Below are 27559 nucleotides of genomic sequence, written 5' to 3'. Positions count from 1 at the left end.
GTCCTCATGGCCCCAATGAGCCAAGTAGGAACACACGCAAATAGTCTTCACTTTGGTTTGCATACACAACACACAGTGTCTTCAATGTCTTATGCAAATTAAAATGCACATTGAGATACAATCAATTTAACTTATTGCAAGCTGCAAGTGAACATTTTTATATATGTTTCCACTTGTGTAAGGGCTGTAGTGCATGTAGTGCTGGATTTCTGGTAGTGTTGTTTGTGGTGCTGAGTGTTAAAGCTGCAGTCCTCTGCTCATGACCTGAGTTCGATCCCCAGTGGAAGCTGGGTTTTCAGGCTGCTGGCTCGAGGTTGACTCAGTCTTCCATCCTTCCAAGGTCGGTAAAATGAGTACCCAACTTGCTGGAGGGAAAGCGTAGATGACTGGGGAAGGCAATGGCAAACCACCCCATAAAAAATCTGCTGTGAAAATGTTGTGAAAGCAACGTCACCCCAGAGTCGGAAACAACTGGTGCTTGCACAGAAGACCTTTCCTTTCCTGTTTGTTTGAGGGCAGAAAATAATTTTAGTTTTCCAAACAGCTCTTTTCTGTGGTTGGTGCTGCAAGATAGGTTCCAGGCAGATGAAACCAACTATGCTTCCGTAGGTTCAGTATGATAATGTGCAGTATCAGTGCTCATGTACCAGAATTAAGAGTCAGGAGAGGATTTTTGGAAACTTTCTTAAAGTTCATTGAGATAGCTCATACACACCAAACAAATTCTGAATTGAGACAAGGGGCTTTTCTGCATTTTCCTTTTCCCTGCTTGTGCGTTCCTTTTTCTCTCACAAAGTATCTTGTGTAGCTTCGATATCTAAATATGCTTTTGGCTAGACAGTATTTTAAACATTTACTGATTAGCATTGATCTGGTCCTACTGGGCAAGTGTTTGTCTTTAACAAATGATATCTCTTTTTGTCTAACATGAAATGATAAAAATATTCTGCTGGCTCCAAATTGTATAGTTTGTGATATTCTACTCTAACATGGCTATTCTAAGCAAGTCTACTCAGAGACATACTCAGGTTTATTAACTGGGGTGTACGTCCAGGAAAGTGTTCTTAAGCTTGCACTATAAATCTTGAAGAATCCTGCTCTTTTTTTTTTAAGTATTATTGGCTACTTTTTGTCAGGCCTGCCGCTAGGGCCTCGGATGCCGCAGGCTGGCACTTGCCCCACCACTACACCCCTGCCTGCGGGGAGGGCAGGCACAGTGACGTGGCAGGGAAGGGCAGGCACAGTGACGTGGCAGGGAAGGGCTGGGTGGGCTGTGGGTGAACCATGCCTGTGCAGTGCACTGTTGGAGGCTCTTGGAGAAGGCTGAGTGGGGGCGGCAGGCGAGCTGTGCCTGCACTCTCAGAGAGCCTCTGAGAGTGCAATGCACAGGTGATCTCTTCTGAGCTTGGAGGAGAATGCGCTGACACCCTGCCTGGCTGCTTTTGCCTTGAGCAACTGGGTGGGACATGTTCTCCTCCAGGCCTGGCTTCTCTTGCAAGGGAAGCTGGGCTCAGAGAAGCTGCACTGATACCACACTTGGCTGCTTTCAATTTCAAAACAAGAGCAGCCAGGCAGGCAGTGTTCTCCTCAGAGTCCAGCTTCCCTTCAAGGAAGCTGGGCTCAGAGGAGAGCACATGCTGCCGTGCCATCCTGCTGCTCTCAGTTTCCTGGGTCTGTGACCTGGGAAGTCGAGAGCGGCGGGCAGGGTCAGGAGGTACCTGGTGGTGTCCCGTAGGTGAAATGGTACCCCAGTTGGCCACTTACCTCGCCTACTCCCATGTACTGGGCATGCTTTTTGTTTCAGTCGACCTCCTTGATAATGAACAAGAGGGCATCTATGTAACTAAGCTGCTATGCTGTAGGAAAAAAGGACTTCGTATCTTTTTTGTGTTGCTAATATTCTGTCTTAGAAATTACCTGCTTTAGGAAGTTTAGGTCCATCATGTATCATATCTCGAATAGTGGATGTGAATGTGGATTAAGTTTCAGTGCTTACTAAGCTATATCTGGCAATGCAGAGCCAAAGTAAAGAAATTAGACTGATGATTATAATTTCTTTTCATAAGTTGCCTGGTTTTTATTTATGCTTTCCTTTGGGTGTTATAATATAGTGGGTTTGATGCAATGAAGAGGTGAGGTGGTAGTGATCATAGCTCTTTTTATTCAGCACAGCACAGTATAGGGTTGCACTCTAAGACTGTCTAACTGGGCCCACAGGGCCAACTATATACAACTCAGGGTCCCTGTGCAAGCATGTTATTGGATCATTCAAACCAGCAAGGGGCCCGTGATTGGAGCAGAGCAGCAGGGATTTGGATCCTGCTGCCCTTTGGTCCTGAGTCCCCAAGCTCAGTCCTTCTGGCTCCAATGAGCCCGGCAGGAACACCCATATAAGTCTTCCCTTTGGTCCGCATACACAACAGGTGTGTTATCATTAAAAATAATAGTGAATCTCAGTAAACACATCAGTATATCAGTGAGCTAGATATACAAGTAATGATAATATTTTCATCAGTAGTGTTACTAGTTTGGCAAGGATTAAGTATTGGGAACATTTGGCAAGATTCTTACATCCTTAGTGGAGGTCATAGATGGCATCTAGAGTATGTACTCCTGATGAGTTTCTCCAAGTTTATTCCTACTTTGAAGGAGAAATCATAGAATCATAGAGTTGGAAGGGATCCCCAGGGTCATCTAGTCCAACCCCCTGTACAATGCAGGAAATTCACAAAAACCTCCCCCTAAATTCACAGAATCCACATTGCTGTCAGATGGCCATCTAGCCTCTGTTTAAAAACCTCCAAGGAAGGAGAGCCCACCACCTCCCGAGGAAGCCTGTTCCACTGAGGAACTGCTCTGACTGTCAGACATTCTTCCTAATGTTGAGCTGGAAACTCTTTTGATGTAATTTCAACCCATTGGTTCTGGTCCTACTTTCTGGGGCCACAGAAAACAATTCTGCACCTCTGTATGACAGCCCTTCAAGTACTTGAAGATGGTGATCATATCATATCCTATAGGGCAGGGGTGGCCAGCGGTAGCGCTCCAGATGTTTTTGCCTACAACTCCCATCAGCCGCAGCCATTGGCCATGCTGGCTGGGGATCATGGGAGTTGTAGGCAAAAAACATCTGGAGAGCTACCGTTGGCCACTCGTGCTATAGGGGCTGGTGGCAGTGGAAAAGCCCACAAGCAGATTTGCAGTGCAATCCTATGCATATTTATTCCAGTCTATTAAACTTAATAGACTTAGACTGGAATAAGTTTGCATAGAATTGTAGTGTTAGAATTTGCAAGACCTTCACTTAAAGTGACAAAACCAGCTACCTCACTCCTGCAGATTCACAACAGTCCCCAATGTGTTCTAGTTCTCTCTAAACCATACATTATTTTTTGCAAGTTTTAGTGTACTTGTCCTGAAATGATTTATGAGTATATCTTAGTTATCTCATGGGCTGATAAATCTTAAGTTGTTATACTATCCACTGGAAATGCAAGCATTTTATGCCTCCAATTTATTCATGTAATAGAACTGATTATGCTGGAATGAGGTTTCTTCCCACAAAAGAGTAACACTAAAGTTGGCACAGTGGCAATACTGGTAACCGGAAAAAAAGCACAAAGGAAAAAAGTACAAAGGAAAACCCCACGGACATAAATGCTCACAGGAAAAAAGCCCCCATGGAAACATGCCCACATGGAAAAATGCCCACACTGAAAGAAGCCCACATAGAAAAAAGCCCCCATGGAAAAAAGCCTCCATGGAAATATATGTAAAGTACCATTGATGTTTATAATTGTGGAAAACCATTAATGATATTTTGTTGTTATTTTAGGATTAAAATAAGTCATATTCATGTGCAACAAAAAGTGACCTTTTTGTTATTTTTATATTGTTATTTTAGGATTGAAATATGTCATATTCACATGCAACAAGAAGTGACCATTTTGTTATCAATGAAATTTATTAAGAAGGAAAAACAATAATAACAGAAATTAAACTCTACATAGAAATATATATTTAAATAAAATTAAATACTTTATTAATTTACAATTTGTCAAACTTTTTAATGTTAATACATTGTGGTACATGACAAAAGATTATCTAACCCTAATACTAAAAGCAACAATTATTTAACAACAATAACTCAGATATAATTCTTCATTGCAAATTAGCCAATCTCTTTAAGCAACTAAGTTTATCTTCCACCTGCTCATACTGTTGCACAGAAGTGGCAACCATGTAATGCAGTGCCTCATATTTCCTCTTTTCTACCTCTAGGCGACCTGCCTGTGCATTAGCCAATGTTAGTTTGTGATAAGCCAGGTCTCTCTGCAGCCATCGAGTAGAGACCACACACTGGGATGACTGACATGGAACAAGGAATTAAGAGCATTGTGTCCCCACAACAGTTTATCTGGAATCAATAGCTTCATTATTTCAAACATTCTATTATACGTGTCCATGTTCTTCTTTTTTTTTAAGTAAAATGTAAATACATGGTGGATATGAATTACCCACCTTGGCATGCCATGTGTACAGTTGGTAAAACATATTTGGCACTTTATCAAAGGTGCCATCTCCATAGATGGTATCTTTGTTTAATTCAAGCATCTAAAACCAGAATTCTGTCTGGATTTTTCCACACCAGAATCGTGAAGTATCAGTTGCCTATACTTTTCAGGAATGTCAAAATGTATGGTTTTGGGGTTAGGCAAATTACTGCCTGCTCTGTGATAGTGTCTCTTTCTTAAATAGCAGAAGTAGTTAAGGCCTCATAGATCTAAGAAGCTAAGCAGGACTGACTCTGACAAGAATCTTGAAGGAAGAAATCAATAAACATAGTTGGAATTAATTAAAAAAAAATGGTATAATGGAGAATTAATCCACTGGTATCTCAGTCTCGGGGTGGGGCTGTTTTTTGAGGTAGATGCACCAAATATGCAGCATAGCATACAGTGCTTCTCCCCAAAATACCCTCCAGGGTTCAAAAGGATTGGACCAGGGGGTTCAATTCTATGAGCCCCAAAAGAAGGTGTCCCTATCCTTCATTATTTCCTACAGAAGGAAGGCATTTAAAAGGAGCATGGTCCCTTTAGATTTGATGGCCAGAACTCCCTTTGGATTCAATTGTGCTTTTCACAACCTTGCTTCTGGCTCAACACCCAGAGTTCCCAGATATTTCTTGAATTGGACTTGGCAACCCTATTCCATGGCAACCCTATTCCACAATTATAAACATCTATGGTACTTTACATATTTTTCCATGGGGACTTTTTTCCATGTGAGCTTCTTTCCATGTGGGCTTCTTTCAGTATGGGCTTTTTCCATGTGGGCTTCTTTCCATGGGGGCATGTTTCCATAGGGGCTTTTTTCCTGTGAGCATTTATATCTGTGGGGTTTTTTCTTTGGGCTTTTCTCCTTTGTGCTTTTTCCCTAGAACCTTTCCAAGTATATTTTCAGCTTAGTTAGATCTGAATGCACACCCCTGAAGGGGCTCTGCCTGTTTAACAGTTCCTGCCTTTTAGAGGCCAGCGAATAGTAAGTGAACTTGATGCCTCCATTTAAAGTCTGTCTGTATTTTTCCTACCAGTACCCATTCACTCTCCTAGTCAATGTGTGTGCAGAACTATCTAGACACTTATGCAGAAGCTGCATAGGATTTTTGTTTAAAAATGCTCCCTCTAAGCTGTGGAGTCTTGTGAGCAAAAATTCTACTTTGTGAGCTACTGGCACTAAAGTTGTAAGTTACTGCATAAATTAGTTTGCTCTGGGGCCATTTTTCCTGAGCTAAGACAAAAATGTGTGAGAGAGGCTAAAAATTTTTGAACTAGCTCACTAACTCAGCTTAGAGGGAACACTGGTGAGAGGAGGGTAATTTTTTTGTCTATTTGAGGCCATGTGGAACCCTTGTATTTGGCTTTCTGCCTATATTTTATAGAAACAGGTTGCAGCTGGCAAAGGCAGTATAGGCTGTGTGCTAGAAATATTAAAGAGGTTACCTTTAATGAGCCCTGAAGGCACACCTCAGATTCAGCAGGAGCTCACAGGAGCACAGCTCTTGAACCTTTCTGAAGATTCTCCCTCTTCCTCCCCACTTACTTTGTCCATTGAATAGATATATTTGTATATGTATATATAGATATTTATATATCAGGGGAGAGAAAGATCAGGGGGGAGAGAGGGGGGCTTCTCTCATGCAAAAATCCAAAATACAATTTCTTCCAGTAACAATCAAAGTGAGAATGTACAAATTCTTACTGCTAAGCCAAGGAAAACAAAACCCCAATGGAGGACACTCTACAAGGAAGGGAGGGGGTAGGGAGGGGTGACTTCTCACACAGGTCCCCCTTGACCTCCGGGAGCCTCCAGGACAGCAGACACAACAAAGGGACCCTACCCTTGAGCCCCAGGTGAGTGTGTGTGTGTGTGACTTTTATTTCTCTTCTTTGGAGATCCCCTTCCTGCTTAGAGCTTCCATCTCAGTAGAGAGGGCTCAGACACCTCATGTAACACATGCACACACACACGCACAAATAGAACCCTTCTGTCCCCGGAGAGTCAAAGCGAAGGGGGAGCTCGTGGCAACATTGGAACAAAAGGAGGTGGCAGGCCCTGGGCAGGGCAGTCTCTCTTTCTGCCCGGCTGGCCTTGGCCTTAGGAGACAGCTGGGTCCTTCGGCTTGAGGGGCTCCATCCCCGAAAGGAGGGAGATGGTGGGGTCCTCCAAATAGTCGTTCCCTTTTGTGAAGCTGGGTTCTTCCCCCAGTTTGAAGAAAATGGGCATGTCCATTCCCCTGACATAAACGGAGCTGGAGTCCACCAGGAAGAGGGGATGGGCCATGTATTGCACCAGCTGCTTGCCTGCATCTGCTGGGGAGGCTTCTGTCTCCATAGGCTTCTGCCGCTCCTGCGACGACAGGAGATCTTGGATGCTGGCCAAGCTGCTGTCCAGGTATGGCAAATTCACATCTGTTACCATCACAGAAGGACTAAAGAGATCCAGCAAGGTGCTCCGTTACCATCACAGAAGGACTAAAGAGATCCAGCAAGGTGCTTGTGTCTATGCTGAACTCTGAGCCTGCTTGTGCGGGGAGGGCGGGATATAAATAAAAAGTATTATTATTATTATTATCTTGTCAAGGCAGGCGAATCTGAGGCGTTTTTCAGGGAGTGGGGGCTGCACAAGGACGCTGCCTGTGGTGGGGACTGTGGTGCTGCCGGACTCCTCCTTCTTCTGTAGAATGGAGCCAATGAAGGTGGCGGGCGAGAGGGAAGGTTCGGCAGCAGGAGCCTGTTGGAGCCCGCTCCGACAGAGCCATGGTGAGACTGGTCTCCTTGGGCTGGGAGTTGCGAGGGGGGCTGGGGGACCTTTGATATGGACCATGGGACTACTCCTTTCATCGAAGCTGCTGCTGGGGGAGGCTGAGGGGTTGGACCGAGCCAGTTCTGTCACATCTGAGATGATTGCACTGGAGTTGGTGGAGGAGTCAGGGGAATACAGGTTCATGCCACCGTAAACTGGGGAGGATCCTTACAAATGCATACTATGCAATTAAATGCAGAATTTTAGATAATGAATTACAAAAACTAATGAGTGCAGCGAACAAATCTTGCTCCCCTCTGAATTGTGGAATTTTCCCAACTATTGGTCATCTGTCTTCTTATTTATCAACTCTCCATGTTCCAAAATTGTGTAAAGCATTTACCCTTGCTAGATGCAATACAATCCCATCAGCAGTTACCTATGGTAGATCCCACTTTAATTAAGACTATGTATATGCAATTTAAAACACGTTGACTCAATGTCCCATATTCTTCTTTATTGTCCCCTATATGATACTATACACCTTAGGTTTCTAGATCCAATTCTGTTCAATATGACAGGCTACTCAGACATTGTCAAGGTTTGCCGTCTTCTGAACGATTTGTCATCTGAATAACTGAAAAGTTTGCTTTATTCTTGAGTCTGGAAATTAAGGATCGATTGTCCAATGTATAGCTGCATATTACTGTTTTATTATTTTTATAGCTGTTTATTTGTCTGTTTATAATCTGATATATGCCAATAAAGGCTTTTGTTTGTTTGTTTGTTTGAGTAGGGAGATGGGCTGTACTTGGGCGTGGAATGTGCTGAACTGCTGTCATTCAACATCAAGGGAATCTTCCTCTTCACCCCAAGAATGCAATTTGACTGCACCAATGAAATCAAGAACTGGATTAGCTTATTGACCACCTTCTGCTACTGAGCATGCTTCTGCCGCAAACTGGCCACTTCCCGCCACAAGGCCTCATTTTCAAATTGTTATGGATCGTTTTCGTCTCCCCAGGAAAACGCCAAGACATGGGGGTCAACAGCAAGCAAGTTTTATTCGGAATACATGTCTGCAGGCATGGAGAGAAGGCACCCAGGGTGCAGTCTCTGAAGTCTGTGTTGCAGCACAGCTCAATTTAAAGCTCGCAATGCTACGCCCCTATCTGTCCCTCCGGCCTATCCTGGCCGACACAGAAGGCTCACATTCTACCTTTCACTGACGCTAATTGTTCATTATACCCTTATATGGACATATCTTGACTTTATCTTTACGCATGGCTAATACACATGGAAGAAGGAAATAAACTATTTACAGTCGTGGTGCTTTTATGGCCAGGTACTTTCCTTGGGTGTGGTGCACAAAAGACCTAACTGGTCCCACAACAATCCCCCCTTTTTCTTTTTCCTTCCTCTCTTTTGGTCACCACTTATTTATTTTCTATCTCTACCATTATTGTCCCATATTCTCTTCCATTGGGTTTTACTCCCTCTTCCTTTCCCAAGGGAGAATATTGATGGTTCTGTCTTATGGCTTGTAGATGTAAAAGTCCAGCGGGATTATGTTTGCCAATAACAACTTCTACAGCATTGGATACTATGGATCGAATTAGTGGGACTAAACAGGGTAACATGATTAATCCTTCCAAAATCAATAAACCCTTTAATAGAGCCTGTTTCCAGTTTCCAAATAGGCCACTTAGCCACCCTCCAGTATCCAGGGCCCCTGTCCAGGTTTGGATGGGCACGTGGGCCAGACTTCTGATCCTATCAGTAATTTGCTCTATTGCTTTTCCATTATCATCTATCTGCAGGCAACAGTTGGTTAGGTTAAACTTCCCACATATTCCTCCTTCTGCTGCTAATAGAAAATCTAAAGCCAGTCTATTTTGATATATGGCAGTACCCATCTGAGTGTTAGTTTTGGCCAACAAGGCTAGGGCTAGAAATGTTTCATTGGTGATTATTTCAACACAGCCTGAAGGCGGATTATTCGATTTAGCATATAAATGGGGGTCCTATATCCCCAAGACCCATCTGCCACTTATGTGGCCAGTCCATATACTTGGAAGATGTGTTCCGGGGCCATTCATTACCTTCCCAGTGTCCAATGCTCATTGATCGCTTGGTTCTGCCCAATTCATCATACACGGGGACCCCTAAACCTTCCCCTATTCTGATTGGGAGGAGGAAAAAGCTGGGTCAAATAGTTCCTGTCCAATTGTTAGGTAGGGTGCTATATGCGGTTGCCCCACAAATCCAATAGAGTCTATCAGGAGCTTTCTACCTTATGGAACCGTTGCAAGGGGGCCCCCAATAGTGAAGAAGGGGGGCTTCCGTTATGTTAAAAGTAACTCAGCTTGTGTTAGTGAAGTCCCTCCAACTTCCCTGGGTGATGTTACACCACCAAGCAGTTTCACACTCTAGACTTCTTACCGGATCCACAAATTGCCCCCCCTTTTTCGAATGAAACAGATTCGTCCTATCAAAGGATGTTTCAGCACCCATCTATTAGGCATTTCACTTTCACGGAAGGTGATGTTAAGGGCCTGTATAAGATTCGCCCAAGGCACTTCCTGTGCTTCCCATGGCCATTGTTCTCCCATATTGATGCCCCCACACACATAACAATTTTTCACCTATAATTCACCCACCACCCACTCAGTTAAATCAATAAACATATTTTTTGTTGCTGGGGGGATTTCTATAATTTTTCCCATTTCCTCCCAGAAAATGAGATGGACTGTATGGCCTGTTTATGGGGGGCGCAGTGTTCACTAGCTCAATCCAAACTTCTGCATATGGGTCCTTGCCAGGCTCATCAACACCTTTTCCCCAAAGATTTGTAATGGTCCCACCTAGGGCATTAATCTTTAATGACAAACACACTAGGGTACAATGCCCCTCAGAACAATCTACGGTACTGGTGCCGAGAGTTATATTAAATAGACCTCGGGGACCTCGGTTCCACTTATCCTCCTTAGCATAAAAATAGTGGGATGCATGTAGGTCCGGTATGTTTTCCCAAACATACTTCCGATTCTTTCTATAGGATCTTTCCCAAGAAAGACCGCCACATGATACTGCCGTCCAATAATCCCCTTTGCTTATGGCTTGGCAAACATCGAAGCAGACTTGGAGGGGCTCCCGGGGCTGGGTGGTGACATTGGAAGCTACCAAGAGCCTAGCTTTGTAGTTTTTGGTATATACATTTACCCTCGCTCGGACTCTATTATGGTGGGTATTGAAAAAAATAGTCTCAGCCTTATCATGGCAAATGTTATAAGTGGTATTATGAAATTGGCACTGGGTAACGTTATTAGTATGGCAATCATAACTGGACTTATATATCAAAGTGTGGGAGATCTTTCCTTCCCTGTAAGTCTTTGTTATACAGGGGGTGCAATTGTCATTTCCCTGCACATTCATTAGGACCCATAGGGCACCTAAGGTGCCCCCCAAAACTTTCATCTTTAGCCTTATGAGTCTTCTTCTGAAGAATCGTCTGTATCCCCGTGCAGTGGATTAATCAGGCTCTGGCACTTTACACAATAAATTCGGTGGAAATACTGGGGAGAGTTAATGTCCTTTAGGACACAAGAGGCTGACTCTGTCAATCCTCCACAATAATGATCCCAGATTCTTCCTACCTTTTCACCAGCACATTTTTGAAAATAAAACCTAATTTTCCATTTCTGATGTTTCCTGGGGTTCCTGTACTGGAATTCGACTTGTTCCCAGAAAATTTGTCCATCCCCTTCTTCGTATTTCCAAATTCTTCCCTTATAAAACTGGCATAATTCTCCCTCCCATTTCAGACTAGGCCCATAGGGATGTTGGAGCGGGTCCTAAAACTGCCACACAATCCTTTGGAGTCTCTCCTGAGGGCTCCACTCTGAGTCGTTGTCCTGTTGGCAGTTCTCCAGGGGAAATTGAAACATCACCCGTTGGCTGTATTAGTTTTTCTCAGTGTCAGCTTCAAGGGGTTTTCAAGGTCTGGATTCATGGTTAAGTCTGGAGTGCTGGCTTCGTCAGAAGCTGGGACAACCTTCACACGGGAATGATGCACCCATCCACCCTCGGCAGTTCAAATGGCCGTTTCTGTCACTAGGAGGACAAGGAATGGCCCCTCCCAGTTGGGTTGCAGTGGTTCATCCCTCCACTTCCTCAGAAGCACCCAGTCTCCAGGCAACACACGATGGACCAATACTTCCAATGGAGGGGTCTGGTGAATGAGACCCTGTCTCCTGCGGGTAGACAAGATAGAAAACAGCAACAACACATATTTTCGCAGAAAGGCATCTTTAATTTCATGGATTATTTCCCCAGGTTGGCAGGGAGACACATCCCAAATAGAAAACCCATATAATAATTCAAATGGCGAGAGCCCTATCCCTGCTCGTGGCTTGGTCCGGATATTGAAGAGGGCTAAGGGAAGGACCTTAGTCCAGGGCAGCCAGCTCTCCACAATGAGTTTCTTTAGCATGTTCTTAATGATTTGATTCATCCTCTCAGTCCTTCCGGAACTTTGAGGGTGCAATGGGGTGTGAAGTTTCCACTTAATTCCCAACTGTTCTACTAGACTCTGAAAGATTTTGCTAGTAAAGTGGGTCCCCTTGTTGGAGTCCATCCATTCCAGGACCCCAAACCTAGAGACTATATATTCCAAAAGTATCTTTGTCACCACTAGGGCTGTAGCTTGGGCTGTTGGAAAAGCTTCTACCCATCCCATTAGAGAGACAGTCATTATTAGGCAATGTTTGAGCCTACCAACCGGGGGCAGATCTATAAAATCTACCTGTAAGCTCTGAAAGGGCCTTACTGAAATCGGCTGGCCCCCAACATGTTCTATTTGCCCTCCCCTTTTATTCACCTTCTGGCATGTTAAGCAATGTTGGATCAATTGCTTGGCTATTGTCCACACCCGGCATCCTACAAATCTCTGAAGGTAGGCACCCACCAGGGCCACCTTCATGCAAAGTCTTTAAGACCTCTCGGGTCACTCCCTCTGGGAACCAGGAGCGCCCATCGGGAAGTGTGAGTTTTCCCCTTTCCTCCTGAGCCCCCTGGGCATGAGCCTTTTCTCTTTCCTTCTGAGTGTACACAAAAGGGGGTTCTGGATCCAGTCCTTGGGGGACGAGGGCAGCCAAAAAGGCTGTTGCGGCCGGTGGCCCTAGGGCGGCCAATTTGGCCTGCTCATCCGCCCATCGATTTCCTTGTGCCTCATGGCTGGATCCTTTCTGGTGTCCTTTAACATGAATTACGGCCACCTGGGCAGGTCCCTGCAAGGCTCCTAAAAGCCTTTGATAATGCCTACATGGGCCACAGATTTTCCTTGGGAGCTCAACAGCCCTCGTTCCTCCCAAATACATGTACCTACCCCACAAACATATTTACAGACTAAATATATGTTTACACTTTTCCCTTTGAATATCTCTAAAGCTCTCTGGACCGCCACTAGTTTGGCTGTTTGAGCCAACATGGATGGGGGAAGGGATCCCAATGCGATTTCTTGTCCTCCCCTTCTATTATGGCATATCCACTGTATTGTTTCCCATCAACCACCCTGGATGATCCATCTACGAATACATCCATTGCCCCCAAAATGTGGGTTTCCTCCAGGTCTTCCCTGATTTTGGTCTGCAATCCATCTATATCTATACAACAATGATCCAGCCTCATTTTCTCATTTATTCCTGGGGATAGTCCTAACACCGGACTAGATCCTTCCGAGGTTGCCAGAATTAGATCAGAGTGTTCCAAAAGGATCACCTCTAATTGAAGAAGTCAAGCATCCGTCATCCATTGCCTTGCGGTGTGAGTTAAAATGCTTTGAATTTGGTGGGGGGAATGTACAATTAGGACTCCTTGCCATACAAACTTCCTGGCCATTTTCACTGCCTGGGCTGTGGCTGCACAGGCCTGCAGATAGTGGGGCCATTCCTGTACAACGGGATCTAGCATGCAGGAAAAGTAGGCCACAGGTTGCTCTACTCCCCCCTTTTTCTGGGTCATGGCTGCAATCACAAACTTCTTTTGGGTCATTACGTGAAAGTGAAAGGGCTTCCACATGTTGGGGAGTCCCAAAGCTGGGGCAGAGAGGAGACTAGATTTCAATTTCTGGAATGCCCCCTCCTTGACCCTGGTCCATACCAGTCTGTTGGGACACTCATCCCTTAATTTGCTGGTAAGGGGAGAGGTCATGGCTGTAAACCCCTCTATCCAGGTCCCGCAAAAATTTACTGAACCTAAAAATCCTCATAGCTGCCTTTTGGCAGCTTGTACCCTTTGGCGCCTTGTACCCTTTCGGGATCCAGGAGTTTCTTTCCCTCCTTTAATAAATGTCCCACATACTTCACCTGGTTCTGGCAGAACTGCACTTTCTTCTTCGTTACCCTCAACCCCTTTTGAGCTAGAAAATTCAGAAGACTCACCGAGCCCTCTCAGACCTCCTCCTCCTTCCCCCCACTTATAAAAGAAGGCCTGCATGGTTAACAAAGTAATGGAAGCTGTAAAAGGTAAGAAGGACTCCTTTAAGCGGTGCCTCCGCGTGTGGTTTGGGAGCTGCACGGAAGCAGAGAGAAGGGTGCTCCAAAGAGTGACGAGAAGAGCACAAAAGATTTGTGGATGTTCTCTCCCCTCATTGGTGGATCTGTATAATATGGGATGTAAAAGGAAGATACAAATGATCCTAAGGGACCCTTCACATCTGGGCCATTTGCTATTTGAGATCTTACCGTCAGGTAGACGATATAGAGTGTTGAAGGCTAGGACAAACAGATTTAAGGACAGTTTCTATCCAAGTGCTGTGGTTAGGTTAAATGCAGGGTTATGAATGATTATTTGTTTTAGATGTATTTAAATGGTTTTAATGGTTTTAATGCTTTTATGAATGATTATCTGTTTTAGATGTATTTAAATGGTTTAAATGGTTTAAATGGTTTTAGATGTATTTAAATAGTTTATGAATATGTGTGTTTGATGTGTTGGTATGTTTGTGGAAGAGCACCTCATTTCGTTGCTCTCTTTTTGTTGAGAACAATGACAATAAATTTATCTATCTATCAAAAGATCGTCTACATATTGTGTCAGGGCGACCCTTGAAGGGGGCTGCCATTCTTTCAATACTTGTGTTAGTATTTCCCCAAATACTGTGGGGGACTCTGTGTATCCCTGGGGGAGTACACACCATTGAAAGCGGGTTACAATTTCCGTATGGGGGTGTGGCCATTGGAAGGCAAACAGGGGCCTGGCGGATTCTGCTAGGGGCACACAAAAGAAAGTCGATTTCAAATCTATTACTGTATATATTCTATGTTCTTCAGGGATACCGTTGAGGATGATGTAGGGATCAGGGACAATGGAGGCCCTTGGGGCTACTATCTTATTAATTTCTCTCAAATCCTGGACCATTCTGTAAGTCCCATCCACTTTCTTAACTGGCAGGATGGGAGTGCTGTAGGAGGAAACCGATTCCTCAATCAAACCATCCTGTAATAATTCTGCAATCACTGGTTTCAACCCTTCCTCCGCCTCGCGTGATATTGGGTACTGCCGAACTTGCACTACCTTAGGATTTTTTAGTGATACAGTGACTGGCGCAATATGTAAGAGTCCAGGATTTTCTGGGGCTGCCCAGATACGAGGGTTGATACCCTGAATGTCTTCTTCCCTTAACAGCCCTTGAAACACTACACACCTGTCTCCTACCATCCCAGTCTACATTCCAAGTTTCCCCCATAAATCCCTTCCCAGTAAGCTAATTCCACTCTGGGGCATCCATAAAAAATCACGGAATAAATCACCTAACTGCCAAGGCAGGGACACTTTTAGGGGCGCCAAGACAGGTACCTTTGGTTTAGGGCCCGTCACCCCAATTACCCTCATTCTTCCCTTTGTTTCCCTCATTCCCTTTATTTTGACTGATAATGTTGATCTCTCCACCCCTGAATCTACCAAGAAAGTTATCAGCTCCCTTTAAGGCCCCACCTCCAAAGTTATCATGGGCTCTGTGGAGGTTGGACCATTAAACAGTAGTACTTGACACCCCTTTTCTGAATCCTCATATCGGAGGGCCTGGATATAGGCAGCCTTCCGATCTCCTCCTCTTCTGTTCGGGCACTCCCATTTCCAATGTCAGGTCTGTCTACACAGGGTACAGACATCTCTCAGAAGGGGGGGTCTACTTGGGTCCTGTCCCTGGTTCCTTCTGTCCCTTGTTTGGTTTTCTCCAAATCCAATCTCTCTGCCTTTTCCCCTTCCCCTATACCCGTCTCTCCTTCCTTCTTTCCTACCATACCTTTTTCCTTCAGCTCCTACCACTTCCTTCACAGTCTGTACCATAAGGCTAACCTTTTTCTTCTCTTTTTCCTCTTCCCTTCTCACCATTACTTTTTGCGCCTCATTTACTAAAACCGTCTTGTTTACTAACCCATCTATCTTCTGCAACTTTTTTTGGATTTCTGGGTACGACCCCAAAATGAACTGCAGCTTTAATATTGCCTCATTTTCTGGAAGGTCCGGGTCCAATCCCATGTATTTCCACATCCCTTCCTTTAAACTTTCCAGAAATTCCGTCGGGGATTCCTCTTTCTTTTGGGGCTGTCCAAACGCTTTATTCATATTCACTACCTTGGGGACCGTCTGAGCCAATCCTTTCAACACCAACTCCTGATACTCCTCACAAAACTTCCTCCCCCTTTCTGTTTGGACGTTCACATTCTCAGGAATCTGGAATGGAACTTTTCCTTCTGCGGCTGCCACAGTTCGAGCCGCGCCTGCTCCTCCTCGCCCTATCCAAATTTTCTGCGCTTGTTCCACCACTTGGTTGACCACCTCATTACTGCTTAATTGCTTTAAAATGTGAATTAACTCAGTGGGTGTAAAAATGGAGGGTCCCAGGAGTCCATCCAAATCTTTTACAAACCCCTCAAGGTCTTCCTGCAATTTAGGGAGCTGCCCTCTCATATTTTAGATTTCCGTGGAGGTCAACGGGACCTCCACGTAACCCATGTGGCCATTTCCCTGGGGAACTTGCCTGAGGGGGCATAATCGTGCCTCCTCCTCCTTCTCAGAGGAGTACTGGACAAGTAGTGGGTGGGCGGGTTTCGTTCCAGTTCTTCTCAGTCATTCATGATCACAAGGGATTTACTTGCAAAACCCTGCCCACTTGGGCATTAATAACAAAGGTTTCCCCAGGGCCATTCCCTTGTTTCCTGTTTTGTGCATGTACAGTGGAGTACTCTGTCCCAACCTGGTTTCACTTGCATAGCATTTCTTCAGCTATGTGCATAGGTCTTGGATTGCCAGAAGGACAGTTAAGTCTCCCTGTTTTCCTGCCCACATATTTGTAAAACATACACATACACACACACACAGAGAGAGAATGAATAATTAAAAACAAACAAACAAACCCATGAGCTGAGCTACAATGTTAGGGGAGAAAGTGTACCTAAAGAGAAGGATCTTCTAACAAAAATCTGTAATCTTTCATTGAAATTTGCCTCCATTCCTGAGGATTGGAAGGTAGCAAATGTCACCCCCATCTTTAAAAAAGGTTCCAGAGGAGACCCGGGAAATTACAGGCCAATCAGTCTGACTTCAATACCGGGAAAGTTGGTAGAAACCATTATCAAGGACAGAATGAGTAGGCACATTGATGAACACGGGTTATTGAGGAAGACTCAGCATGGGTTCTGCAAGGGAAGATCTTGCCTCATTAACCTGTTACATTTCTTTGAGGGGGTGAACAAACATGTGGACAAAGGAGACCCAATAGATGTTGTTTACCTTGACTTCCAGAAAGCTTTTGATAAAGTTCCTCATCAAAGGCTCCTTAGAAAGCTTGAGAGTCATGGAGTAAAAGGACAGGTCCTCTTGTGGATCAAAAACTGGCTGAGTAATAGGAAGCAGAGAGTGAGTATAAATGGGCAGTCTTCGCAGTGGAGGACGGTAAGCAGTGGGGTGCCGCAGGGCTCGGTACTGGGTCCCATGCTCTTTAACTTGTTCATAAATGATTTAGAGTTGGGAGTGAGCAGTGAAGTGGCCAAGTTTGCGGATGACACTAAATTGTTCAGGGTGGTGAGAACCAGAGAGGATTGTGAGGAACTCCAAAGGGATCTGTTGAGGCTGGGTGAGTGGGTGTCAACATGGCAGATGCGGTTCAATGTGGCCAAGTGCAAAGTAATGCACATTGGGGCCAAGAATCCCAGCTACAAATACAAGTTGATGGGGTGTGAACTGGCAGAGACTGACCAAGAGAGAGATCTTGGGGTCGTGGTAGATAACTCACTGAAAATGTCAAGACAGTGTGCGTTTGCAATAAAAAAGGCCAACGCCATGCTGGGAATTATTAGGAAGGGAATTGAAAACAAATCAGCCAGTATCACAATGCCCCTGTATAAATCGATGGTGCGGTCTCATTTGGAGTACTGTGTGCAGTTCTGGTCTCCGCACCTCAAAAAGGATATTATAGCATTGGAGAAAGTCCAGAGAAGGGCAACTAGAATGATTAAAGGGCTGGAGCACTTTCCCTATGAAGAAAGGTTGAAACGCTTGGGACTCTTTAGCTTGGAGAAATGTCGACTGCGGGGTGACATGATAGAGGTTTACAAGATAATGCATGGGATGGAGAAAGTAGAGAAAGAAGCACTTTTCTCCCTTTCTCACAATACAAGAACTCGTGGGCATTCGATGAAATTGCTGAGCAGACAGGTTAAAACGGATAAAAGGAAGTACTTCTTCACCCAAAGGGTTATTAACATGTGGAATTCACTGCCACAGGAGGTGGTGGCGGCCACAAGTATAGCCACCTTCAAGAAGGGTTTAGATAAAAATATGGAGCACAGGTCCATCAGTGGCTATTAGCCACAGTGTATGTGTGTATACAAAATTTTTTGCCACTGTGTGACACAGAGTGTTGGACTTGATGGGCCGTTGGCCTGATCCAACGTGGCTTCTCTTATGTTCTTATGTTCTTAAGGAAAGAAATATATCTCTGCTTTACCAAACATGGCATTTCATATGTATGGAATGAATGAATGCATAATTTTTTTAAATTAGCAGATCAGTTTTTCAAATTTAATTACATATATCTTTCTGTCTTCAGAATTAAAGCTTCAGTACTGTAGTCCGAACTCTCTGCTCATGACCTGAGTTCGATCCCAGCGGAAGCTGGGTTCAGGTAGCCGGCTCAGGGTTGACTCAGCCTTCCATCCTTCTGAGGTGGGTAAAATTAGTACCCAACTTGCTGGGGGGAAAGTGTGGATGACTGAGGAAGGCAATGGCAATTCGCCCCATAAAAAAGTCTGCCATGAAAACATTGTAATGCAATGTCACCCCAGAGTCTAAAACAACTGGTGCTTGCCCAGGAGACTACCTTTACTTTATAGTCTAATTATCCTTTGGGGTTCTTTATGTTTAATTAAAGATCTATGATTTGGCTTCCCAGGTCTTGCAAAGACAAACCTTGCACCTCTCCAAGTATAAAGCAATAATCTGATATTTTTAATGAAATGAAGCTACATAGTTTAAGAGGGCGCATTCAGTTGTATTATCTATTTTACATTGAAAAGGCACTGTCAACAAACTAGTCACTGTATCTCAAAACGCTTTTGCCCTGATGCATTGTCGCCACAAGTGGAGAAAATCTGCTCCTGTTTGCTTAAAAAACCCAATTGCTTCAAACAAATGGAAGAACCTTTAGACAGAAGAAGACTACACTTTTAAATCTTTATGTTAACTGTGAATTAGAATGGTTTTAAGATTAATGTTGATTTTAAAGTTTTGTATAAATTACTGTATGGACATATTGTTAGCCGCCCTGAGCCTGCCTCGGCGGGGAGGGAGGGATATAAATAAATTATTATTATTATCATCATCATCATCATCATCTACAGCATATCCTAGAGATCTCTGCCATTTCTTAACATAGCTGGGGGGCATATCACAATTTCTAACAGATAACTGTAGTTAATTGACATTTTACCTTGTTTTTGTTCAAGATGTAAATCAAGAAGTGCATGAATTTGGTAACCAAACATTAATTTATTAGTTTTTAAAGTAAAGTATGGCCATGCCAGAAGCATTTGTGAATGATGAGTTTGTTGTTCAGTCGCACAGCTGAGTCCAACTCTTTGTGACCCCATGGACCAAGTTACGCTGGGTCCTCCTGTCTTCCACCATCTTCTGAAGTCTGCTCAAATTCATGTTTAGTTACACCAGTAATGCTGTCCAGCCATCTAATCTTTTGCCGCCTGCTTCTTCTTTTGCCTTCTGTCTTTCCCAGTATTAGGGTCTTCTTCAGGGAGTGCTCCCTTCTCATTTGGTGGCCAAAGTATTTGAGCTTCAGCTTCAGCATCTGACCTTCCAGGGAACAACCAGGGTTGATTTCCCTTAGGACTGACTGATTTGATCTTCTTGCAGTCCAAGGGACTCTCAAGAGTCTTCTCAGCACCACAACTCAAAGGCATCTATTCTTCTGTGCTTGGCCTTCCTTATGGTCCAACTCTCACAGCCATACTACTGGGAATACCATCACTTTGACTATATGGACTTTTGTTGTCAGGGTGATCACAAGTTTAACTAAGTGCAAAAGAAAATTGTACAATCCTTCCTGTATTTATTTATTTTTATTGGATTTATATCCCGCCCTCCCCGCCGAAGCAGGCTCAGGGCGGCTCACAACAGTAAAAACTGTTTTACGGGTATTAAACATTAACTATCAGTTAGTATCAGATTGGTCGTCCACCTAGTCTATCATATTAGCCATTTCCCTTCTGTAATTCCTTTGGTCTTAAAAGAGACATGCTGGTGGCCACTATGTGTGGATTATTTATTTATTTACTGCATTTATAACTCACCTTTCTCTCCATTGGGAACTCAAAGCACTTACAACATTCTACTCTTCACTTTATCCTCACAAGAAACCTGTAAATTAGGTTACATTAATTAAGAGTATGTAGCTAGCCCAAGGTCACCAAGCAAACTTCTATAGCAAAGTGGAAAATTGAACCTGGATCTCCCAGATCTAGTCCAATGCTCTAACCATTATAACACACTGAATACCCTCTTCAAAACCTGAACGTCACTTAAACATCTTTTATTTAAAGGTGGGGAAAGCAATGGGCATAAAATTGGGAATTTGAACAAAACAGTGTGAATAATAAAATATATTGAGTAATCTCAAAGTCAGCATGAAATTAGAAGTAATCACACAGGCAACTGTTTACTCAGCCTGTGTACAAATCATGATCTGTAAAGGGCAGTGTTTTCAGAGCAGAATCCTTTACGCAAGGGAAAACAGGTTGCAAATATTCTAGTAATAAATAAAATGTTTTTAAAATGTTTATTGAAGATGTCTGTTCTGCAAATGTTTGTTTGAATCAAACTCATAAAATGGAGTGGTCTATAATGGAAATTAATACATGATATGCAATACTCATAGCAGCAGTGGGAAAACAACACAAAATTTGTATGGAAAGGAAGAGGTCTTTGAACAAGCGCTGAGTTCTTTGCCTTAACCAAGTAGAAGATCTAGTGATTTCTATAATACATTGTCCATCACTGTGGTTGCCATTGTATGTATTGATCTATCTAAATGTAAATTAAAGAGATGGCTCCCTTTTGGACAGTGACATCTGCACAATGGAGACACTCACAGCTTCAAATTAGGGTTCTGCAAATATAGGAGTTTGGGCAACATTTAGGATTGCCAAAATGGCACACAAACTGGCAATAGCCAAGAGGATTAAATGATTCAGAGTCAGTGGTGAGTGGAAACATGCTTTTTGCTGCATACCTCTACTGTATATGGAGAAAAGGAATTGTTTATAGTTGGCAAAAGTATCAGACAAGGATGCATTTATCTCCCTATCTGCTCAATCTATATGCAGAACACATCATAAGGAAAGCTGGATTTGATGAAGGTGGAATGAAGATGGGTGGAAGGAACATTAACTATTTGGGATATGCAGATGACACTACATTACTGGCAGAAAATAATGACGACCTGAAATGGTTACTGTTGAAGGTTAAAGGAGAAAGTGCCAAAGCAGTATTACAGCTAAAGGTCAAGATGACAAAAGTAATTACTACAGAGGAATTACACAAATTTAAAGTTGACAATGAAGAAATTGAAATTATTCAAGATTTTCTATTCCTTTTCTCCATCATCAACCAAAGGGGAAACTGCAACCAAGAAATCAGAAGGAGGTTGAGACTGGGAAGGGCAGCCATGAAGGAGGTATAAAGAATTCTTAAGCGTAAGGGTCGGTGGTGAGCAGGTCTCATTTTGGGCAGAAGGTCACAGGAGCAGAGCTCCAGAACCTCTAAATTTTATTATGCTCTTTCTTAACTGCCCCCCCCAATACTTCTGGGCTCCATTGTTCAACCCCCCTGTGAGAATTTTGCTGAATTCTAAGATTTGACAAATTTTCTAATATTTTTCCCCACAAAAAAATGAAAAAAAAAATAACCAAAACATATAAAGCAGACAGATGGAAATCTTTATCATGCCACTATGGCCACATAGGAGAAAGTAATTTTAAAAGTATTATGGGAGTTAGATTTTATTGACAATTATAATTCAAGAAGCATTTTAAGGTAGATACTGAACTGATGTAATTTAGTACACCTTCTGGTGATGTCAGGGGTGTGTGACATATGCAAATAAGTTATGCAAATGAGTTGTGCTAATGAGCTCCAGCACCTCTTTTTCCACTAAGTGACCCCTGCTGGTGACCATGATCAAGATAATTGATACTATAGTATTCCCAATGACCATGTATGGGTGTGAAAGTTGGCAATAAAGAAAGCTGACAGGAAGAAGAGTTGACTCATTTGAAATGTGCTGTTGGAGGAGGTTTATGGATACCATGGACCACCAAAAAAAGACAAATAAGCGGTTCCTAAAATGAAGCCTGAACTCTCCCCAGAAGCTAAAGTGACCAACAGAGGCTATCATACTTTGGTGACATTATAAGACTCACTGGAAAAGACAATAATGCTAGGAAAACTTGAAAGCAGCAGAAAAAGAAGACATGACATGAGATGGATTGACTCAACAAAGAAAGACTTGAGTAAGGCTGTAAATGACAGGAAGTTTTGGAGGTCATTAATTCATAGCATCACTATAAGTCAGAAGTGATTTGATAACACACACACACACACACTCATATCTTACCATCCAGTTGAGCAGGGGTCCCCAACCCCTGGTCAGTGGACCAGTCCCAGTCCGCAGCCTGTTAGCAACCGGGCCTTGAGTTGTATAATTATTTCATTATATATTACAATGTAGTAGTAGTAGTAAGAAGAATGAAGAAGGAGAAGGTGAAGAAGATGACAACGACATTGGATTTATATCCTGCCCTCCATTCTGAATCTTAGAGTGGCTCACAATCTCTTTTATCTTCCTCCTCCACAACAGACACCCTGTGAGGTGGGTGGGGCTGAGAGGGCTCTTACAGCAGCTGCCCTTTCAAGGACAAGCTCTGTGATAGCTATGGTTGACCCAAGGCCATTCCAGCAGCTGCAAGTGGAGGAGTGGAGAATGAAACCTGGTTCTCCCAGATAAGAGTCCACACACTTAACCACCACACCAAAATAAAGTGCACAATTGTATCATTCCGAAACCATCAACACCCCCTCCTCCTGGTCCGTGAAAAAATTGTCTTCCACAAAACCGGTCCCTGGTGCCAAAAAAGTTGGGGACAGCTGCACTTGAGGACATTTACTGGTTAATTAAAAACAACATAAAACTAAAAGTTTCAAGGTTTCACAAACCATGTTCTAAAATTCACAGAACTGGAAAACCCCTTAATTCTCTTGAACAACTGACATTTTTTTAAAAAGCTAATCTCATATTTAAGAAAGTTGTAATGTTCTAAATTTATATTCACTTGGTGATGAGATATAATCTGTCCTCTCCCATTGCTTCTACAGAAGAACTAAAATGAGGACTTTTAATTCTTCATTTAATCTGTCTCAAGGCTACCCCAGCCTAATGCTTGATTTCACTGAATAGATTTGGTTTGTGTAGATAGCAATTATCTGATTTCTAACCAAGAAAAAGGAAACAATTCCATGTATCTTTGTAGGAACCCTGTTTTTTTCATATAGGTAGCCTAATTTTCTAAACCAGAGTCTATAACACAGTAATGTATCCTTTGTTAGATGACATGTAGTCCTTGGACACAGAATTTAATTAATTAATATGTGTGAAAATGTTAATAGAACAATGTGGCTTAATAACTGAGTAAAAATAAGGCAGAATACTGGAAACAATAAAAAATAGTAGATAGTAGAGATAGAGGAGAAGGCATATGATTTCTACCACTGTTAACTAATTTTGCAATTTAATACTAGGCATATTTACTCAGAAGTGAAGTTTGGAAGTAATTGGAGCTTTCTTCTCACTTCTGAAGAAATTTGCTCAGATCCAAGAAGGGAACTTCTCACACAGAAGCAGGCTATGTTGATTAAGATGTGCCTTCATGGCCAGCGGGTGGGAGTAGGTGAGGTAGGTGGCTGCCTCAGGCGCCACCTCGCCATAGGGTGCCTTCAGGTGCCCTCTCCCACCACTCTGCAGCTCTAAGAGTGGCAGGACTGCAGATCAGTTTGTGCTCTCCTCCAAGCCCACTTTCTAGCCAGGCTTGAAGGAGAATGGCCTTGCTCTGAGGCTGCCTCCTCTTGCAGGGGAGTCAGCCTTGGAGCGAGGCACAGCAGCCCTGTGGCCCCTTTCACTTACCTAGCAGCTGGGCAGATGAAACAGGCAGTGCGGCCTTGCTCCCGGCTACCTCCCCTGCAAGGGGAGACAGCCTTGGAGCAAGGCACAGCAGCCCCATGGCCCCTTTCACCCACCCAGAAGCCAGATGGATGAAAGGGGCCATGCAGCCTTGCTCCTGGATGCCTCCCTTGTATTCTTTCATTGGAGTGAGGCACAGCAGCCCTGTGGCCCATTTCGCCCACCTGGCAGCCATCTATTGAATTTCTTTATGTTTTGCATGATTTTGCTGGTTCCATTGGTGTTCATGAGGATTGCCTATGTTCTTCAACTGGAAAACAGACCTCAAGCTCTTGGCAGCAAAACAAAAAGCAGAATTCCTTTGAGGCTGTTTACTTTATAGATTGCATTCTATTTATTGCATCTTAATTACTGCCCCCAGGTCAGGTGCAGAAGAGACTGTGGCTGGAAAAGACCCTTGTTGCACCCTGTAGAAGGACCATCCACTGTACAGCTCATTGCACCATGCTAGGAAAAGCAGAGGCTATATATAGGTGGGGCCTAGGGCAGGCACTCAGGCTGCACGCAAGCAACCACAGTGATGCTAATCAGAAACTAAATAAAGCTGCTGTCTGAGTGAATCAGTTGGTGAGTCAGCAAAGCGTCTGGAGAAGGAACAGCAGGCACAGCTGTTGCTAGGATACCATGGTTGCACTAAAGAAAAGTAGCACAATTTGGTTGTCCCTAATTGATAACTACCCCACCACATTTTCTTTCATCTAAAGTAAAATTGAGTTTAAATGCTAGATGACGTTAATTAATGTTCTACTAGGTTTAAAAAAATATGATCAAAAAGCCCCAAACTAATACAGCATTATTATAGCATGGCAAGCATATGATCTATGACTGAAATCTCTGTAAGGGGGAAATATTAGACAGGAACTCACTATGCACAAAATTGCATCTTACTTAATGAAAGAAGTGTTCTTAAAGGTAGCTAATACCAAAAAAGCACCTCCCCCACAGACATACTCACCTTTGAGTATCATATCTCACAGATTTGCTTTTCTCTGCTGGGTTCACATTAATTGTATTGTATCTTAGATTCCTCAGGCCAAACATTAGTCAGCTAATAACGATTCTAGGTGCAAGAATAAATTTTAATAATCATTAACTGGTTTTTGTAATCATGGAAAACAAGACTACTCTAATGCATAAATAAGCAATTTTACCTGTGTAGACATACATAGCCCTGCCCTACCTGTAGAAAAGTGACGCTCATGAGCCAAAAGCATCCCTATTATATTTTGTTGCTATAATAACTGTTATTCTATAGGGTTAGCAAGCTTAGTTTGGACTATTTGTTGAATTAAGTGTACACTTCTGATTCACAGAACTGCAAAGCCTGACTGATCTAAAAACAAAACAATCTCTTGTGATAATGATCATATCATATCTCAGATGCTGTTTGTCCACTGTGTTATCAATTAGGATGTGTGAAATCCACCTGTAATAGATTAGACCCCCCATTTTTCATTTGGGGGTGCTGTGAAATTCTAACCTTTAGCTATAGGGCTCCCCAACCATAGTGCCCACCAACACCTTTCTAGCACACAACATGTGTTTTATTTTAAAAGTGGGCAGGCCATGTAGGACCTTTGACTAGCAGGGCTTCTGATCGGCCATTGGAGATATGATTGGCTGTTCAGATTTTTAAAAATTGCTTCAGCAATAGATGTCATAACCACAGCACAAGGATCTTCACTGTGAGACTGAAGGTAAGCTGTGTGTATGCAAAGAATTATTTTAAAACAATATTTTCATTTAAAAAGGCATCCTGTTAAGCAGAGCTTCTGCCCGAAATGTTGAAGAGTTACTATTAAAATTATACATAACCTCACTCCCTGACATTTCGTGGTTCATTCTGTCTCCTCTGGCAGCCATTTTGTGGTTAGCTCCACCTCTTCTGTCAGCCCATGTTGTGGCTGGCTCCACCTCCTGTTGAAGCCATTTTGTGGTTACACCCACTACCCTGTGTCATACATAATTCCAAAGGTTCCCACAAACTCTAAAATTCTGAGAACCTCTGAAGCTCAGGCTTCCTCTGTGACTTATAGTGCTCATCATGACCAATATCAGTTGGCCTGCAGAACAAGACCCTTGAATATTTGGCCACAGTTACCCATATTCTGATCACATTCAAACTAGATTATCTTAACACAGTTTTTATAGGTGGATTTCACACATCCTAATTGATAACACAGTGGACAAACAGCATCTGAGATATGATATGATTATTACAAGAGATGGTTTGGAAATATGGTTGCCAATCCCCAGATGGGGGCAGGAGATTCCCCAGTTTGGAGGCCCTCCCCCTGCTTCAGGGTCATTGGAAAGCGGGGTGGGGAGGAAATGTCTGCTGGACACTCCATTATTCCCTATGGAGACCGATTCCCATGGGGTATAATGAAGAATTGATCTGTGGGTGTCTGGGGCTCTGGGGGGCTGTTTTTTGAGGTAGAGGCACCAAATTTGTAGCATAGCATCCAACGCCTCTCCTCAAAAGACCCTCCAGATTTCAAAAAGATTGGACTAGGGAGTCCAATTCTATGAGCCCCAAAAGAAGGTGCCCCTGTCCATTATTTCCAATGGAGGGAAGGCATTTAAAAGGTGTACAGTCCCTTTAAATATGATGACCAGAACTCCCTTTGGAGTTCAGTTGTGCTTGTCACAATCTTATTCCTGGCTCAACCCTCAAAGTTTCCTAGCTCCACCCCTAGAGTCCCCAGATATTTCTTGAATTGGACCTGGCAATCCTAGTTGGAGACCACAGCTAATTTAAAAGTAGGCATGAGGTTTTTGACTGCTAGTCAGAACATATAAGAAACAAATATTGCCAGTTTTAAAAGAACAACATTGGGCATTAATTTGCTTTTAGGCCCCGTTCAAAAAGCTGGAACCAGAGTACCTAAAGTATGACTTGTTCCCATAGCAACTTGTGCATCAACTGCGGTCATCATTACAGGTCTTCTGTCTCCTGAGAGACAAAGCAGAGTTTTGCTCATCTGAACTGTATGCTCCAGTATTGTTTAATAATAGATCCTACCCTGTCATTTTCTTTACATGTGAATGGGTGGGGTTTTGTCCTTTCTTCTGGGCTGACAGCAGGTAGGGAGGAAATTAGGGAAACATATGGCTTTTGGTGTTTTTAGATGATACTGCAGACATTGAGAGATCTCAGATTTTGAATCAGTTGTTTCTTCTGCATAGAAAAACTATCTTCTTCTTCATTATTTATATATTTTATTTATACCACACAAAGGAGACTTAGGGTGGACCATAAGAGCAGCCATACTGTAACTGGTCAGTTTGCCCCTGCCTGTGAAGTAAATTAAGTTGAGACTGTGTAACTTGGCCCAAGGTCACCAAGTGAGTTCCTACAGCATAATGGGAACTTAGTGTGAAACTCTAACCACTAGACATACCAACTTTAGTGGGTTGGCTGCAAGCGGCTGTGCTTGCGTGAAT

Source organism: Heteronotia binoei, unplaced genomic scaffold, assembly GCF_032191835.1.
Source record: "Heteronotia binoei isolate CCM8104 ecotype False Entrance Well unplaced genomic scaffold, APGP_CSIRO_Hbin_v1 ptg000314l, whole genome shotgun sequence".
In the NCBI taxonomy this organism is placed as follows: domain Eukaryota; kingdom Metazoa; phylum Chordata; class Lepidosauria; order Squamata; family Gekkonidae; genus Heteronotia; species Heteronotia binoei.
The sequence above is the reverse complement of the archived record's forward strand: the minus strand, read 5'-3'. Positions refer to the sequence as shown.